The sequence below is a fragment of the Equus quagga genome, chromosome 21, assembly GCF_021613505.1.
Source record: "Equus quagga isolate Etosha38 chromosome 21, UCLA_HA_Equagga_1.0, whole genome shotgun sequence".
Lineage (NCBI taxonomy): Eukaryota > Metazoa > Chordata > Mammalia > Perissodactyla > Equidae > Equus > Equus quagga.
The window spans coordinates 31814658-31834437 of NC_060287.1; positions in this window are offsets into that span (position 1 = coordinate 31814658).

Sequence of the window (19780 nt, forward strand, 5' to 3'; positions counted from 1 at the left end):
AAAGTGTATTTATATTGGGTTGTGTGACCTTAAAAAGCCTCCAAACTATGTCAGTTATACTATGCTGCGTACTTAAGAAAACACACAGAGGGGCCATCTGGTAAAGTGTGAAGACTAACAGTTTGGGAGACCCAGTCACCATTCACTGCATTGCTCTCAGACACGTCATTTCCACTCCCTGGACCTCAGTCTGATCAGGTGATTCTAATTTCCTGGCTATGTGACGTCCTGCATCAGAAAAGCATGTAGCTTGCAAAAGACATAGAGTAAGAGGGCATTCCACCATTCATAGATGATTACCACTATGCTTAGGCATATTTTCATCCAGAAGAATAAACATCGTAGTAGAAATAGACACGAAATGCAAAGCTCACAGCCATAATTCAATGGATAGCAACCTGCAAACCAGTGCAGGTCTATTAGACAGCTAATAAAAATAAATCACAGTGGTGTTTTTAAAATGACTTCTCACGTGTTGTGGTTTCTTCTCGGGCATACTGTAAATTAACTGTGAAGTGCTACTTCCTGCAGAGATTTTTTTCCCCTCCAATATAAGGGGTTATAAGGCTAAAGAATGCAGACATACATCATGTCTGCAGAAATCATAAAAAAAGATCAAATGTAATATTTTCTTTCAACATGGACAAGTGCTTTGAGACTTTCCATTCGAGCAGCCTTGCACACAGCCCCCAGCATTTGTCAATTACTCCTGACAAATACCATTTGGGCCTGAGTGATGTCGTAAGGGAAATAAAACGGTGGGAGGAAAAAAACCAGAACATGATAAAAGGCATTTTTTTTGGTCTGCTGAGAACTTACTGTAAGTTATCCATTCATGAGGGAAGGCCTCCCTTCCTGCCAGTGATGGCCCCCATGTGATCTTGAGTTCTAAGGTGACTTTTGTTGACAGTAATAGGAAGGGAAGACAAAACTCAGTTTTCATGTCCCTTAAAAGGGAGTCAGCTCTTTTTTCCCCCATCACGAAGAAAAAAAATGTATATAAACAAAGGAAGGGACACAAGGCCCTGTCATTCCACATAATGTGAACTAATGGGCGAGAACAATGCCGTGAAATCAGCCTGGCCAGAACACCCAGCTGCCAGCAGCTCCGCCTGGCTCCAGCCTGCAAGCTTGGAGCATGTCAGAACCCGCTGCGGGTAACCAAAGCCACAAGAAAGAAAAGGCACAGCCAGCATTCAGAGTGCACTTGTCTGGTCCTCCCCTCGCCCCTCTCTCCTGAACTTTCCTTCTCTTCAGGGGTCTTTCTGCCCCAGAACCCACAGACAGCCTAAGACCAACAAAGACTAAGTCCATTCCCAATACCATTGCTTCAGTCTTTAAGATTCCAACAAAATTCATCCCTAAACTTGACTTCAGTGTAGTGAGGAATCAGAGAGTGGCCCAAGGAGATGCCCAGAAAGTGGTTGCCTGGGTACAAAGCCCACATGGCATCCATCAAGCAGACCACTACTGTGTCCAGCCCAGTCTACATTCTTGGGCAAGGTGGGACCTTGCCTATTGACCCACTGAGCTGGGCTTTCCTCATCTATCAGGAAGCAGGAATGAAATCAATTCATAGATGGCACCCATCTCATACCGTGCTGGCCCCTAGTAGCTACACAGTCCCTGGAAATGCTAAGTCAACACGATGGCCCAATCTGAAAGTCCTTGGACTCTTCCAGCCAAGGCCCATCAGTCTTAATGCGCCTGCAGCGGCTCAGTGATTTCATAGCCACACCTCTGCATTGGGATCTTTTTTCCCTGTGAATGTGAACCTCAGAAATGTGTGTTAGGGAGATGGGGTTCTGCAGCCCGACTGCCCAGAAGCTTGCCAGCATGTGATATGATGAGGGGCTGTGCAGTTTCTATCTGGCTGCCTCACCTGCCACTTCAGAGGTACGTGGGAACAGCCATGCCCCAAAGCAAAAGGGGCAAAACAGTGACAATCGCTATGATAATCTGGCATCATCGGGGTCCTCCCAGAAGAGCCCTAGGGCCTCGCCTCACTCTTTGTGTGAGCAGCTCCAACTGCACCTCGTGTTAAGGATGGGCGTCCCCCAACAGTGCTGAACAGCTTGCTGATGGTCAGACTGACTGGTAATACTCTGTCAATCTGGCTTACTCTCCCGGGGCCAGGCGCACTGCTGAGGCACTGCCTCTCTAACTCGCAAATTCAGGGGCTCCAGGGTGGAACCTGAGAGTCTGCATTTCTAAAAGCTCCCAGGTACCGCTGATGCTCTTGGTCTGCAGATCACCATTTGAGGAGCAGTGCTCTAAGGCAAGTGGTCCCAGTCAAAGATGCTGATAGCACTTATTTAGTTTCCTGAGGGACATTTTTTGGTGGCAGTGGCCTTCACCGTGGACTCCCACCACTAGTACAGTATAAGAGAAAGAAGATGGATTCTGGTGGCTGTCCATTGCTAGTATTTTGGTCCTACTGGTATCAGAGACCCTGCCTTCCGAATGAAGACACAGAGTATCTCCTGTTTCACACAACTTCCGCTGATGGTTGTGTATGTGTGAGCCATGGCTCCCAACCTAGGCTGCACTGTAGCTACCTGCCCTGAATATTGAGCCACAACACAACAATCCAGCATAGCTTGTTACCTCAACCTGAATGCTCTTAAGCAAGTTCTGTTTCCCAAACAGGCAGCCACCACCAGTAAGGCAATACCCATCAGGCAGTCATTTGTAGTTTTCTCTACTCTTCCCATTAAGGGGGAAAAAACTTCAATACGGTAGTAATGGCCTCATCTAGGTCTTGCTAGCAAGCTGTAGATGAAATGCCAAGCAGAAAACAAACATCCATTCAAGGCAAAGCTGGAGTGTGTATAAACAGCAAGGGGTGTAGGAGAAGCGTGTCTGAAGGGAAAACCGTGATAGGAGCTTCCCGGACCTGCATGTTGAATTAGTCTTGACCCAAGTACAGATCATGAAGGCCCTGAGAAAGGCCGACAGACCAAAGGAATCATTTCAAACGCAGCCACCCGCGTAGTCACCATGTCATGTGCTGCTAAGTGACTTCGCACCCCCAGCTGTTTGGGAGTGTGTCAGTCGCCTGTGGACAGAGAAGTCCAAGGACACTCTGGCATTGTTTTCACTCTACCCTGAAGCTCTGTCCTCAGATCAAACGCACACATCTAACAACAGATGGCCCAGCCCTCCCACAGGTCAGAAGAAATGGCTCTTTTCCAGCTCTCCACAAAATGCACCACTCTAATTCTAGACACACCTGGCAGAAGTGGAGTCACAAGATCTCCTTCCTTTGTGACCTTAAAAGTGACCCTTCCTCTCTCTGCCTGCATGTCCATCTGCTGCTATCAACGACAATAAAAATTAAAACCTGCTACCTGGTGTTGGGAACTCTTTCCTTCTCTTAAGAAAGTGCTTAGTTTCCACATTTATTTACGGCTGTCTGTAGGCAGACACAGGGCAGTTCCTGCATCTTATCACCAACCCGCTCCTCTGTCCCCACCTCTCAGCCCACCACACCTGGCCAGGCCCCTCCTCTGGCAGCTGTCACCTTGAACTAATGTTTATCTGCCTGTGTTTCTCACCCAAGGAAATCCAACAGCCCACAAGAGAATATGAACTTCTGCATTTTATCCCAGTAGCAACACACAGAGTCGTTTCTGCCTTGTCTGGATCCTACCACCATCTGAAAAAAAAAGACATCCTGTGGCCTGATTTTGAAGGGAGCAGCACTGACCTGACTGAGCACCCTCAGCTAAGCGGTCCTCTCATGCCATCTAGCGTACACAGATGGAAGTGTCTCAACCTCGTTGCAAAGGCCCACAAAGATTCAGAGATCCACTTCGTATTTTTCAGGCATCAACCCAAACACCTGGGACACTTACAGGTGCAGCTTGTTTTCAAAGGAGACACGTGAAAAGAACTAAAATATTCTGAGCACCTGTTGTGGGCTGACCATTCATATTTAACTGTACTAGCTGAAACAAATATAAAGCATTTGGACTCTCGATTAACCTGTACTCAACATGGATTGGTACTACTTAAAAGAGTATTTAGGCAGCATAAACTTGTGTGGTAGTATAGCAGTTGACATCCTCTATCCTGCCTCCCAAAACTACTGTAAGTGTAGACACTGGAAAACCAGAATGTTCCAGCTGGGAAAAGTTAAAGCAGCTTGTTCCTACAGCCCCGAGGCTCTGAAAGGGAACGTTGGCATACAACAAGGTCACCCGAGAGTTGTAGGAGCCCCCCAATGCCATGGCAAACCCCACACCAATTAAAGCAAGCTCTCTAGGGTAGGACCCAGGCTCAGTAAATGTTTAAAGCTCCATGCAGGCGAGGGAGGTGACGTCACCGAGATGAAGGGCTAGGAGTTCCCAGCGCTCATCTCCCCCACACAAACAACAAATAAACAACTGCAAACCAATGAAAATACCACAAGGAACACTCCGGACTACAGTGAAGAAGCAGGAGAAACCCTGTGGAGCTCAAAATCTGAAGAAGTGCTCATGGAAAAGTACAGGAAGCATAGCACCCACGTCACCCCATCGCCCAGTGCAGAGCAGATAAGAGACAGGGGGCCCCTCAGGGGAATTGCACACCCCAGGGAAAGGAGAGAGGAGAACCCCAGCAAGCCTCACCCCTGTGGAAGTTTGTAGCCCCTGCAGCGAGTTCTTCCACAGTCTACACCAACGCTGATCCCAGCTGATGGAGCTGCCCAGAGCCCTCACCTCGGTGTCCCCTTCCCAGAGCTGATCTGTCACTGCGATGAGCCCTGCCCTCAGAGGCCCCAGTTGCTGCTGTGCCTTGCTCTCTGGGATCAGGACACCACAGCACCTCACCAAATCAAGATGGCAGCTGTACCTGCCCTGAGCCCTGCCCTCAGTCTCAGGGCACAGCTTTGTTCCACTGTTACAGGGGCAGCCTCTGCTGCCCTGAGCCCCACTCCCTGGGTCCTAGGTCATGATTTGCCCATCACCAGGACCACACTGATGCTGCCCTGAGCTCCACCCTCAGGTCCCAGGCCATGGCTATGAATCATTGATGGGGCTATGCTGCTGCTGCCCTGAGCCCCACTCCCTGGGTCCTAACATGTGGCTTTAATGGTCCCCCACCAACGACATGCTGCTGATGTCCCGCAACTGCCCCCTGGGGTCAAAGTTGGGACTTTGACCCACCATCCACAGGCTATGATGGTACTGCACCGTGCCCTCTGAGCCCAAGCCACTGCTGCACATTGTCATCCCAGAGCTGGTTCTGCTGCTATACCACCCACCCCAAGGTGGAGTCACTGCAGCCGAGACCCAGACCCAGAACCCAGTTCCATGGGAGATCTGCCCACACCCAACTCTTAGACACCAGTGCCACTGCTGCAGCAAGTGCACCTGCGCCCAGGACCCAGTGCCACAGCCACAGCAAGTGCACCTATGCCCAGGACCCCATGCCACTGCCACAGCAAGTGCACCTGCACCCAGGACCCAGTGCCACCGCCGCAGCAAGTGCACCTGAGCCCAGGACCCAGGCACTGTGGTAGTTCCAGGAGCACCTGACCCCAGGACTCAGGCTCCACCACTGCTCTCAGTGCCAGCACTCCAGATCACATGCCAAGAGGGATCTCCCTGGCTAGAACTTCTTCTCATTGGCAAATAGCAAGCAAGAGAAAGACCACAGCAGCCTTTGCCTCTGAGGATTCCAAAAGCCTTAGTCACCACTGCCACCCACAGGACCTCTGCAGTCTTGGCCAGAGAAGATCCCCACAGTATGCACCTACACTGACCTCAGGTCATGGAGTTGCCTGGAGACTATGCCTCTGTGACTTCCAAGAACCAAAGACACTGCATCCCACCCAGCTGATGCCCTTTCAGCCATCTTTCGGTGGAAAAACCACTCAAAACAGTCCAAAAAGGCTGGAAGAAGTGAATCCACCCTCAAATGTGCAGACATCAACACAAAGCCATCAGAAACATGAAAAAGTGAGGAAATATGACACCACTAAAGGAACATGATTTTCTATCAACCAATCCCAAAGAAATGGAGATCTGAGAGTCACCTGAAAAAGAATTCAAAATAATTATTTCAAGGAAGTTCACTGAGATTTAAGAGAATACAGATAGACAACTTAATGAACTCAGAAAAACAATACATAAACAAAACAAGAGGGGCCAGCTCCGTGGTTGAGTGGTTAAGTTTGCGCGCTCTGCTGCGGCGGCCCAGGGTTCAGAGCCTGGGCACAGACATGGTACTGCTCGTCAGGCCACATTGAGGTGGTGTCCCACATTCCACAACTAGAAGGACGTGCAACTAAGATATACAACTGTGTACAGGGTGGGGTTGGGGGGATAAAAAGCAGAAAAAAAAAAGAAGATTGGCAACAGTTGTTAGCCCAGGTGCCAATCTTTGAAAAAGGAAGATTGGCAACAGTTGTTAGCCCAGGTGCCAATCTTTAAAAAAAAAAAAGGAAAAGAAGTTCAAGAAAGAGATAGAAATCATAAGAAAAGAACCAAACAGAAACTCTGGAGCTGAAGCATACAAGAAATGAAATGAAAAATGCAATAGAGAGTATCAACAGCAGGCTCAATCAGGCAGATGAAAGAATCCAGAAGACAGATCTCTTGATATTATCCAGTGAGAGGAGAAAAAAAATCAGAATGAAAAAGAGTGAAGAAAACCTCTGTGAATTATAGGACAACATCAAACAAAACAATATCTGCATTATGCGTATCCCAGAAAGAAAAGAGAGAGAGAAAAGGACAGAAAACTTATTTGAAGAAATAATGGCTGAAAACTTCCCAAATCTGGGGAGAGATATGGCCATCCAGGTACATGAAGCTCAATGATCCCCAAAACAGATACAATCCAAAGAGAGCTTCACCAGGACACATTATAATCAAGCTCTCAAAAAATCCAAAACAAAAAGGGAATTTTGAAAGTAGCAAGAGAAAAAAGACTCATCACAGACAAGGAAATCCCAATAAGGCTATCAGCAGATTTCTCAGCAGAAACCTTGCAGGCCAAGAGAGGGGATGATCTATTCAAAGTGCTCAAATTAAAAAAATGTCAACCAAGAATACCGTACCCAGCAAAGCTGGCCTTCAGAAATGAAGGAGGGATACACCTTCCCAGACAAACAAAAGCTGATGGAATTTATCACCACTAGAACTGCCTTACAAGAAACGCTAAAGGGAGTTCTTTGAGCTGAAACAAAAATATGCTATTTAGTAACATGAAAAGATATGAAAGTATAAAATTCACTGATAAAGGTAAATATATAGTCAAATTCAAAATACTCTAATACTGCAATGGCGGTATACAAATCACTTTGAACTCTAGCATATAGGTTAAGAGACAAAAGTGTTCAAAATAACTATAGCTACAATATTTTGTTAATGGATACATAATATAAAAAGATATAAATTGGGACATCAACAAAGTAAATTGTGGGGATGAGCAAGTAAATGTGTATAATATTTTTATGTAATTTAAGTTGTTATCAGCTTAAGATAGACAGTTAAAACTATAAGATGTATTATGAAAGCTTCATGACAACCACAAAACAAAAACATATAATAGATACACAAATGATAGAAAGAATAAAAGCATTCCACTACAAAAAGTCATCAACTTATAAAGAAAGACAGTAAGAGAGAGAGAAAGGAACAAAGGAACTACAAAAACAATCAGAAAGCAATTAACAAAATGGTGACAGTAAGTTCTACCTATCAATAATTACTCTAAATGCAAATGGCTGACTTTCTCTAATTAGAAAACAGAGTGGCTAAATGGATAAAAAAAGAAAAGCCAACTATATACTGCCTACAAGAGACTCACTTAAGCTTTAAGGACACTCAGAGGTTGAAAGTGAAGGGATGGAAAAAAATATTCCATGCAACTGAAAACCAAAAGAAATCAGGAGTAGCTATACTTATGTCAGACAAAACAGACTTTAAGTCAAAACTGTAACAAGAGACAAAGCTCATTATATTATAATAAAGAGGTCAATTCATCAAGAGGATATAACAACTGTAAACAGATATGTACCCAGTATTGGGACACCTGAATATGTTAAACAATTATTAACAGATCTGAAGGCAAAAACAGATAGCAATGCAATAATAGTAGGGAACTTCAATACCCCACTTTCAACAATGGATACAACATCCAGAGAGAAAATCAATGAGGAAATAATGGGCTTGAATGACACTTTAGACCAAACAGACCTAAGATATATAGAGAGAACATTCCATCCAACAGGAGCAGAATACACATATCTTCTCAAGCACATGTTGAACATTCTACAGGATAGATGTATGTTACGTCACAAAATAAGTCTTAAGAAATTTAAGAATACTGAAATCATATCGACTATGTTCTTTGACCACAATGGTCGAAAACTGGAAATCAGTGACAAGAGGAAAGCTAGAACATTTACAAATCCATGGAAATTAAACAACATACTCTGAACAACCAACGGGTCAAAGAAGAAATAAAAAAATATCTACAGAAAAACAAAAATGGAAACATCACACAAAAAACTTATGGGCTGCAGCAAAAGCAGTTCTAAGAAGGAAATTGATAGTGATAAATGCCTACATTAAGAAAAAGATCTCAAGTAAAAAAACCTAACCTTACACCTCAAGAAATTAAAAAAGGAAAAACAAACTAAGCCCAAAGTTAGCAGAAGAAAGGAAATAATAAAGATTAGAGCAGAAATAAATGAAATAAAAGACTAGGAAGGCAATAGAAAAGATCCTCAAAATTAAGAGTTGGTTTTTTGAAAAGATAAACAAAATTTACAAACTTTTAGCTAGACAAAAAAAAAAGAGAGAGAAAGATGACCCAAAATAATAAAATTAGAGACGTTACAACTGACATCACAGAAATACAAAGGATTGTTAAGAGATTACCATGAACAATAATATGCCAACAAATTAGATAACTTAGAAGAAATGGATAAATTCCTAGAAACACACAACTGACCAAGACAATTATGAAGTAATACAAAATCAGAACAGATCAATAACAAGCAAGAAGATTGAATCAATAACCAAAAATTTCCAAACAAATAAAAGCCCAGGACCAAATGAGTTCACAGGTGAATTCTACCAAAAGTTTAAGAAAAATTAATACCAATGCTTTTCAAACTCTTCTAAAAAATTGAAGAGGAAATAACACTTCCAAACTCATTTTACAAGGCCAGTATTACCCTGATACCAAGGCTAGACAGCAACACTACAAGAAAACAAAATTACAGGCCAATATCCCTGATGAACACAGATGCAAAAATCCTCAACAAAATGCTACCAAACCAAATTCAAGAACACATTAAAAGGATCACACACCATAATCAAGTGAGATTCATCCCTGGGATGCAAGGATGGTTGAACAAATGCAAATCAATATGATACACCACATTAACAGAATGAAGGATAAAAATTATATGATCATTTCAATAGATAGAGGAAAAGCATTTGACAAATTTCAATATCCTTTCATGATAAAAACTCTTAACAAATTAAGTACAGAAGAAATGCTCATCAGCATAATAAAGGCCATATATACAAGCCCATAGCTACGTCATACTCAATGGTGAAAAGTTAAAAGCCTTTCTTCTATGATCAGGAACAAGACAAGGATGCCCACTCTCACCACTCCTCTTCGACATAGTACTGGAAGTCCTAGCCATGGAAATTAGGCAAGAAAAAGAAAGAAAAGGCATCCAAATCAGAAAGGAAGAAGTAAAATTATCTCCATTTGCAGATGACATGATGTTATATATAGAAAACCCTAAGGATTCCACCAAAAATCTGTTAGAACTAATAAATGAATTCAGTAACATTGCAGGATCCAAAATCAACATACAGATATCAGCTGCATTTCCATAGACTAACAATAAACTACCTGAAAGACAAATTAAGAAATCAATTCCATTTATAATACTAACAAACAATAAAATACTTAGGAATAAAATTTAACCAAGGAGGTAGAAGACCTGTTCACTGAAAACTATAAAACATTGATGAAATAGAACGAAGAAGACACAAATAAATGCAAAGATATTCCATGCTCAAGGATTGGAAGAATTAACATTGTGAAAATGTCCATGCTACTCAAAGTGATCTATGGATTCAATGTAACCCATATCAAAATTCCAATGGCATTTTTCAGAGAAATAGAAAAAAACTATCCTAAAATTTGTATGGAACCACAAAAGACTCCAAATAGGCAAAGCAATCCTGAGAAAGAAGAATAAAGTTGGAGGGATCACACTTCCTGATTTCAAGTTATAGTACAAAATTATAGCAATCAAAACAGTATGGCACTGGCATAAAAACAGTCACATAGAGCAGTCGAACAGAAATAAGAGAGCTCAGACATAAAGCTACACATACACAGTCAACTAATTTTTGACAAGGGCATCAAGAACATACAACAGTGAGGCCAGCCCGGTGGCTGAGTGTTTGGGTTTGCGCACTCTGCTTTGGCGGCCCAGGGTTCATCAGTTCAGATCCTGGTCACAGACCTACACACCACTCACCAAGCCATGCTGTGGCGGCATCCCACATAGGAGAACTAGAATAACCTATAACAAGTATATACAACTATGTACTGGGGCTTTGGGGAGAAAGAAACATCCAGTCAAGAACGTACAAGGGGAAAACGATAGTCTCTTCAATAAATTGTGTTGGGAAAATTAAATATCCACATGCAAAAGAATGAACGGACCCCTATCTTACATCACTCACAAAAATTAACTCAAAACAGAGCAAAGATTTAAATGTAAGACTTGAAACCATAAAACTCCTACAGGACAATAAGAGGGAAGAAGATCCTTGACATTGGTTGTGGCAATTTCTTAGATAAGATACCAAAAGCACAGGCAACAAAAGCTAAAATGAACAAGTTGGACTACATCAAACTAAAGAGCTTCTGCACAGCAAAGGAAACAATCAATCAATTGAAAGGGCAACCTAGAGGATGGGAGAAAATATTTGCAAACCATATATCTGATAAGGGGTTAATATTCAAAATATACAAAGAGCTCATACAACTCAATAGCAAAAAAGTAAATAATCCAATTTTAAAATGGGCAAAGGACCTGAACAGATACTTTTCCAAAGACATACAAAATGTATATGAAAAGGTAGTCAATATCATCAGGGAAATGCAAATCAAAACTACAATGAGATATCACCTTACACCTGTTAGAATGGTTATTATCAAAAAGACAAGAGATAACAAATGTTGGCGAGGATGTGGAGAAAGGAAACCTTTGCACACTATTAGTGGGAGTGTAAATTGATATGGCCGTCATGGAAAAGAGTATGGTGGTTCCTCAAAAAATTAAAAATGGAACTACCATATGATCCAGCAATCTCACTTCTGGGTATATATCTGAAGGAATTGATCAGTATCTCAAGGAGATATCTGCACCCCCATGTTCACTACAGCCTTATTCACAATAGTCAAGTTAGGGAAACAACCTAAAATGTCCTTCAATGGATGAAGAGATAAAGAAAATGTGGTACATAAATACAATGGAATATTTTTCAGCCATAGAGGACACACTGCCATTTGCAACACTATGGATGAATCTGGAGCACATTTTGCTAAGTGAAAAAGCCAGACAGAGAAAGACAAATATTGTATGGTATCACTTATATGTAGAATCTAGAAAAAAAAAAGCCAATTTCATAGAAACAGGGAGTAGAATGGTGGTTGCCAGGGGCTGCAGGGAGAATAAAATGGAATGATGTAGGTCAAAGGGTACAAATTTCTAGTTATAAGAATAGGTTCTGAGGCTCTAATGTACAACATGGTGGCTAGCTAATAATACAGTATTTAGGGCCGGCCCCATGGCCAAGTGGTTAAGTTCACACGATCCCCTTTGGCGGCCCAGGATTTCGCCGGTTTGGATCCTGGGTGCAGACCTAGCACCGCTCATCAGGCGTCCCACACAGCACGACCAGAGAGACCTACAACTAGAATATGCAACTATGTTCTGGGGGGCTTTGGGAAGGAGAAGAACAAAAGAAAAAAGAGACAAGATTGGCAACAGATGTTAGTTCAGTTGCCAATCTTAAAAATAATGATGATAATACAGTATTTGTATAGCTGAAAGTTCCTGAGAATAGATCTTAAGCATTTCTTACCACAAAAAGAAAAAGAGTTAATGATGTTACCTATGTGAGGTGATGAATGCGTTAATTGTCTTGATCTCAGTAACCATTCTACAATGTGTATGTGTATCAAATCATCACGTTGTATACTTTTAAATATATACAATTATATTTGTCAATTACATTTCAATAAAGTTTTAAAAAAAATCTCCACATCGATTTCAATGAAGAGCTACAGCTATGAACCACTGCCATCGCCTTTACTACCTGAGGCTTGGGGGCCAGTTATGAGTCCACTAGATCCTGGAGACACCTGAGAAGCAAAGGTCTACACTGCCCGCCTCAAACACACCCTTGGACTCACCTCCTCAGTGACATCCTGAATCCCCTTTGAGCTTACAGAGTCTAGAGTCTCCCTTTGTGATACGGGCAAAGTTAGAACTGGAATTATTCACTGTCCTAATAATTGCCAGGTGGACGCTTTGCGGTCCTGGGTTCTGCCTTATCTTCTGATTCTAGGCACCAGGAGAAGGCTCTCAAATGCTCACGGCCAGAGCTGCATAACTGGACTGGGACCCTGGAAATCAACAGGAGAGCCCCCAGCCCAGGACAAATTCCCCAGAAATGGAAGAAGGCTGTCTTGCAGCTCGCTCACCGCTTCTCAGCCCTCTAATAACATCTACTCCCTTCATGGGATGTGAGTCATCACAGTGACGGGGAGGGGGCCGTAAAACTGAAACACGGCTGTAAAAGGTGGGGCTGCGGGGAGCGGGCCTGGCCCTCAGGGACTGCTGGGCAGGCCTTCTTCCTCCATGCGGCTCAGTGCCACCCGGTTCCTTGGCGCCAGCCTGCACAGTGAGGTATTAGAGTCACCTATTATAACACAAAACCCAGACAAAACAAAACGCTTTAAGGTCCCCATCCTGTACCCCAGGCCCGACTTTGGAGGCAGGAACAGGCATAACTGTCAAGTGATAGACTTGAATTCAGACAGAGCTGGGTTGAAATCCTAGTTGTATGATGTGGGACAAGTCACTTGACCCCTCGACGCCTCAGTTTCTTCAGCTTTAATAAAAGATGTAACACCTGCCTCATAGACCTACTGTGAAATTAGATGAGAAAATTCAATGAGAACGCACAGGCCGGGCACAGGGAAGGACTCGGCTCCTGTTAGCCCTTCCTCCACCTCTTCTCGGTCTGAGCATATGGCTTCCCTCTCTCCTCCAACAGCCTCACTCCCACTTCCTGGTTCTTCTCTAGAAGAATATAGTTTGGGGTGTTCATTTGGGGGAGTGTCTGGATCTTACACTCTGGAAGGAGAATGCAGGAGATGGAAAGCCCACTAGAATCAGCACCAAAATGTGGGTTCTGATGCTAAATTCATGACTCAGAGCAAGCTTCTCAATGTCTTGGGGCTTCAACCACAAAGTGAGGGGGTCAGAGTGGGTCATCTCGGGGACCCCTTTCTCCCCAGTCCTCTCATACTGCATGTTTTGAGAGGTTTAGCCTCAGATTCGCATGATCGAGGGTCAAGTCAGCCTAACACTTCACGTCAAGAGCCCATGAAATGAACAACTAAGCCCTGGTGACCAGGGCCTCAGAGTGAGGGCAGAGGCCTCCTCCTCTGGAAACTCTGGGTCAGCGATTCACAAACTCAGCGTGCACTGAAATCACCCGGGGGTTCGCTGGACCCACCCCCAGAGATTCTGATTCAGTGGGCTGGAGGTGGGCTCGTGCAACCTGTTTCTGATGCCAGAGTCAGGGGACCATGGTTTGACAAACCTGCTCTTAATAAAGGGTCCAAGTGCCTGCAGGGAAGGTAGCCCCACCCCCACCCCACAGCACTCTGCACTTAGCTGCTGAGCACGTTAACCTTGGCCGCGTTACTTCCCTTCCCTTCTCTGAGCCCATTTCCTCTCCTATAAAACGTGGCTAATCATCCCCCGCCCGGGCCCCGGGGACTGGATCGTCCTTTCTGAAGACGAGTTCCCTGGCCCATGAGTCTGCTCTGCCATATATTAAGGAGTCTCTTGGCTTATCAAGAGCAGGCGGTGGGTTGTGCCAGGAGGGAGAGTACTTAAATAGGCAGGACGGTAGTATCTCGGCCCTCCAAATCTTCTTCTGATGCTAACCACCCCAGCTTCACTTCGATTTTACACGGCCCGCATCAGGTGAGATCCGGTGCCCACCTAAGCCTGCGTGTGCCTGTCATGAACGCTGTCTTTGGTGTACAACCATTAGGAGCGTGGAGTCTGGAGAGTGACTGAGGCTTGAATCCCAGCTCTGCCACTTAGCAGCTGTGTGATCTCGGCAATAACTTTACCTCTCTGAACTTTTGCTTCCACATTCACAAAATCAGGAATCTATGACCTCAACAGATCACTGTAAGGATTAACCAGGTGCTGAATGTAATGTTTGAGGCAGAGGACCTAACACTGCCAGGGCTTACCTATCACCATCAGATTGACAAAGCCTGGATCCTCCTGTGAAAAAGTGTTAGCTAAAAGTGAGCAGAGGGATATAATTCTCACCAATTAGGTACTAGCCCTACTTGTATTAAAAAATAGCTTTATTGAAATAGAACTCACATACCATACAATTCACCCATTTAAAGTGTCCAATACAATGGGTTTAAGTGATTCACAGAGTTGTGCAACTATCACCACCATCAATTTTAGAACATTTTCATCACCCCTGAAAAAACGTCATACTCTTTATCACTCTTGATAAACAAACAGCAAGCAATAGGATATATTGGAGTATATGAGGAAGCCATTTGGTGTAAAAGTAATTTGGCTCGACCTTGTTTTTCCAAAAGGGCCTGACATGGCCATTGAGCATGCATTGTGTATCTGCTTTAACCATTTGCTATGTCGCAAAGACAAGAACAAATGCCCTTATGACAAAGAGGCATTGGCATTTCCTTAAGGATAAGTATCTCCCACTACACTAGGAATTGATTGCAGCACCCACCCTGTGACCACTCAGCTTGAGACAACAGACCTGCTACGTGCTGTGTCCATCAAGACAGCAGCCCTGCTATCTGCTGCGTGAATAGCTGTGCTGCGCCGGCTAGGCAATCTCGTGACTGTTGTAAAAGGGACACTCCTATCATACATGAGGTATGCTTTTGGTCCAAGATGGTATATAACCACTCTGTAAACCCCACTTCTTTGGTCCCAAAGGAAGGAAAGCCCCAGGCTAGCCCTCAGATCTGGCGCATAATAAACTCACCCCAATTTTGATTTATAGATTGGTTGTGGATTGTTTGCATTGACACCTTCCAAGCCCTACAGCACCCACCCCACCGCACAGCAATCACTAACCTACTTTCCATCTCAGTGGATTTGCCTATTCTGAACATTTCATATAAATAAAATGATAGGTGGTCTTTTGTGACTGATTTCTTTCATTTGGCATAATATTTTTAAGGTTCATCCATGTCGTAGCATGTATGAGTAGTTCATTCCTTTCTATGGCTGAATAATATTCCATCTTACGGATAGACCAAATTTTTTTATCCATTCATCCACTGAAGGACATTTGGGTTTTGGACTGTTACAAATAATGCCACTATGAACATGCATGATTGTATGGACATATATTTTCAATTCTCTTGGCTATGTATCTAGGAGGGGAATTGCTGGGTCATAAAGTAACTCTATGCTTAACCTTTTGAGGAACTGCCAAACTTTTCGAAACCAGCTGTACCATTTTACTTTCCCACCAGCAGTATATAAGGCTTCCAATTCCTCCACATCCTCAACAATGCTTATTGTCTATCTTTTCGACTATAGTTGTCCTAGTGGATGTGAAATGGTAACTTTTTATTATTAAATTTTACTATATTATTTGTGAGCAGTTTTTCAAAATTACTCACAGCCTAATGTTAAAACTACATGGGATAACAGGAAATTAAACAAGAAAACATCCCTGGAAGGAAATGTTACAACAGAACGATAAAGATAGAGAAATGTCCTCTGAAAGGTGACAGGGAAGAGCACTGGAGACAGCAGATGGCACTGTTGTATGTTGCACATTGGAATTGTGTGTATGGTACAGACATTGTTGTATGTGGTACAATGGCACTTGTGTATGGTACACTGGCATTGTTGCATGTGGTAGAACAGCAATGTTTTATGTGGTACAATGGCACTGTTGTATGTGTTACACTGGCATTGTTGCATGTGGTACAATGGCACTGTTGTATGTGGTACACTGGCATTGTTGTATGTGGTACAAGTGCACTGTTTTACGTGGCGCACTGGCAGTGTTCTATGTGTTGCCCAGGGAGGGCTGGAGAAAAGTGCATCAGGCCTACTTCTTCCCTCCTAATGTTCTTGTTCCCTTTAATTCACACATGACTTTCTGAATCTGTAAAAGAAAGCTCTTTTTAAGTGAACCAACATGGTGGCATTCTTGAAAATGCTCTACATTCAAATGTCAGCCAACAAATCAATATGGGTTTTATTATACGTTCCTCTTTAGGACAAAACCTACTGCCCAACATTAATCCATCACACGGAATGTAGTTGCTGTTTAACAACTGAGGAGCTAAATTCCCCATTTCTGTAGCTCAATGGCCCCTCTAAGGGCGGTGCCCAGGTGCTTTGGTGAAAGCCATTTTTCACACAGTTACAGCTCTGATTTCCTAAAAGGTCATTAGCAGTCTCTACCTTCAGGCAGAAGCACTTGAAGCACCGTCTGAGGACTGCCTCTTCTGTTTTTAGCTTGAAAGATTTGAAGAATGCCTCAAATCAGTCCCCTGAGGCCAAGGCACCAGTGGGAGATTTACCACCACAAACTCAGCAACCAGATGCCAACAAGGTGGGTGTGTTAGGAACCTCAGGCATTTATAAATTTTAAAATGCGAGCTGTTCTGAGCAGCACAAGGAAATCTCCGGCTGTCCTGCCCAGGACACGAATCATCCCTTTGTCCAGCGGATCCACGCTCTACACAACATCCACCCACTAGTCACTCAGCAGCAGGCTCACTCACCAGATAACTGTCAAGGTATCCCAGTGCTTGTGTTCAACTCACCTTTATTTTACTTAATAATGGCTCCAAAGCACAAGAGTAGTGATGCTGGCACTTTGGGTATGCTAGAGAAGTTGCACAGTGCTTCCTTTAAGTGAAAAGGTGAAAGTTCTCGACTTAATAAGGAAAGAAAAAAAATCATACACTGAGGTTGCTAAGATCTACGGTAACTTTTATTACACTATATTGTTATAATTGTTCTATTTTATTATTGCTGTTAATCTCTTACTGTGCCTAGTTTATAAATTAAACGTTATCATCACAGGTATGTATGCAGAGGAAAAAAGATTGTATATGTAGGGTCCAGTACTACCCGCGGTTTCAGGACATGCACTGGGGGTCTAGAACGTATCCCCCTTGGATGGGGGCGCTGCTGTAGTAAGATAAGCTCCACCTCTGAGCTGTGAGAGGCCAGGAGCATGCTTAGGGGAAACCCCCTCTTCCTGGGAACTCAAGTGTCCCCAGAAGTCTCCTCCAACACTTACCTCAATGCGTCCACACGGGGAAGGACACGTGAGGGCTAAGCAGCTGTGTCCACAGAGCAGAGAGACAAGCCCCTCGCTTCCTGATAGACCCTGTTCTCTCCTAGGACAAGCTGAATGGCGCCTGTACCCACCTCCTGCCTTCCTAAGGGAGGAGACTGCAGTGAGGACAAGGAGCTGGCCTACGCCTGCTAAATGAGAAGAAGGCTGCTCTCTGGCAGGGCTCTCGCTCCATTTTTAATTGTGGATTTTAAACTGCGTGGCAGGGAGAGCAACGCCAAGCCCCCAACATCTCCCAACAAAACCTTCAGTGACGTCCACAAAGCTCACTAATGCTTGTGTAGGAGCAGAATACCAAGAAGTGCTACTTTCTGCAAGTGCTGATGCCAGCTGAAAAGGGAGATGACCGGCATGGACCTGTGAACTGCATCCCCACGTCAGGACAGCCCAAGGAATTCCAGACACAGACACACCACAGCTGTTGAACAGAGGTCCCCTGTAGAGGTCGAGGTCCACCTGTAGCCGCCCCTGACGCAGGAAGGGTTAATAGTCACTGGAAAAGGCTTGCCAACCAACTGTGACCCGGAGGTGAGAAGGCCGGTTAGCCAATGACGGGTAAGACCTCCAGGGGGAGGCAACCTAAGCCAGGCATCGGTCGCCCAGGGGCACAGATGGAGACACAATATCGATATCAGGAACAGGAGGAGCCATTGCCTAGGAGGCCTTGCCTGCTCCAAGATAAAAATATACAAGCACAGCAAAAACATGATAATATCAAAACAGAGGCCGAGGGAGGGCTCCTTGAGAAATCACCAAGAATTCTTGGCATTCGCTAATTACTTCATCCAGAACACCTGTGTATGTTTAACAGCTGTAAGCTATGCATATATTGAAACGCTGGTCATAATAAACTCAGAGTGGCCATCAGCCCTCTCTGCATCTATCCTGATGTGTACATTGGATTGCGACACTGACACCACCCCACGACAGAAGTGGAATCTCGGGCAATTTCTTCACCTCTCTGTTTGTAAAACAGGGTAAGGGTGAGGCTCCCATGAAACACTGCACATAAAGGCTTTAGCACCGTGCTCCACATACAGTACTACTAACATTCAATAACTCTAATGTCTTGTGTTTCAATAATGATCCAGTTTTTATAATAAGCACATATTTGCTTCTGTGATATGACAGTACCTGTTCTGCCTCCCTCACAATTGTCAGGAACACTGACAGGCAAGAATATGCTCTGGAAAGCATAAATCCAGAGCCAAGATCTAAAAAGTATCAATTAGAGCACACTTTATATAAAAACCACACTCAAAGGGAAGTCTATAGCCCAAAATGCTTTTATCATTTAAAAAAAAAAAAAAAGGCAGGCAAAGAATCAATTCAAAATGGCCAACTAAGCCCAAAAATTTACCTCCTCTTCCATTAAAATGACAGAACAGCAGCAAAATAAAGTTAAACACCCACCACAGAGAGAATGGTAAAGGGATGCTGGCTGACAAGAGATTTAAACACATCTCTGGAAACTGTCGGTAGAGGACGTCTGCTGAGGCACGCGCCTCATTTTTCCTACCTAACAATGATGAATTAACTCCCCATTCATAAAATCACGGTCAGCGCTGGACGGTCCCTCCAATTATCCAATTCTCTGGTTCTCGGAGCGCAGCGAGGCTGAGAAGGGCAGGGACAGCAACACCTGGGGCCTCAGCCTAACACAGGTACCGGCTCCTCAGGCCTCCTGCTGGGCAGGGGAAGGAGGGTACAAAGCGATGGAACACATGGGAGCCACCATTCCAGCCCAACAATCTCATTTTCAGATTGGAAATTGAGGATGAAAAATTCAAAGTCACTTCTCTAGCTCAGAGCTCACGCTAGGGAGTGACGCCCAGGTGGGACCCAGGACCGCCAAGCACTGCCCAACAACCCCCACCCAAAGCCACCCACCACCAACATGCCACTCAACCAGATGGTATCAGAGCATCTAGAAGCACAACTACTTTCCCTTTTACAGCTGCTGAGTCAGATAAGAAGCCAGACACCCAGTGAAAGATCACACACAGCCCCAGGCTGGCTCCTGGCTCTCGCACTCTCTCTCTCTCATTACAGTTCAGTACTTTCCTCAGACTTCTTCCTTAGGAACTCTTGCTTATTTTGAGTATTAAAAG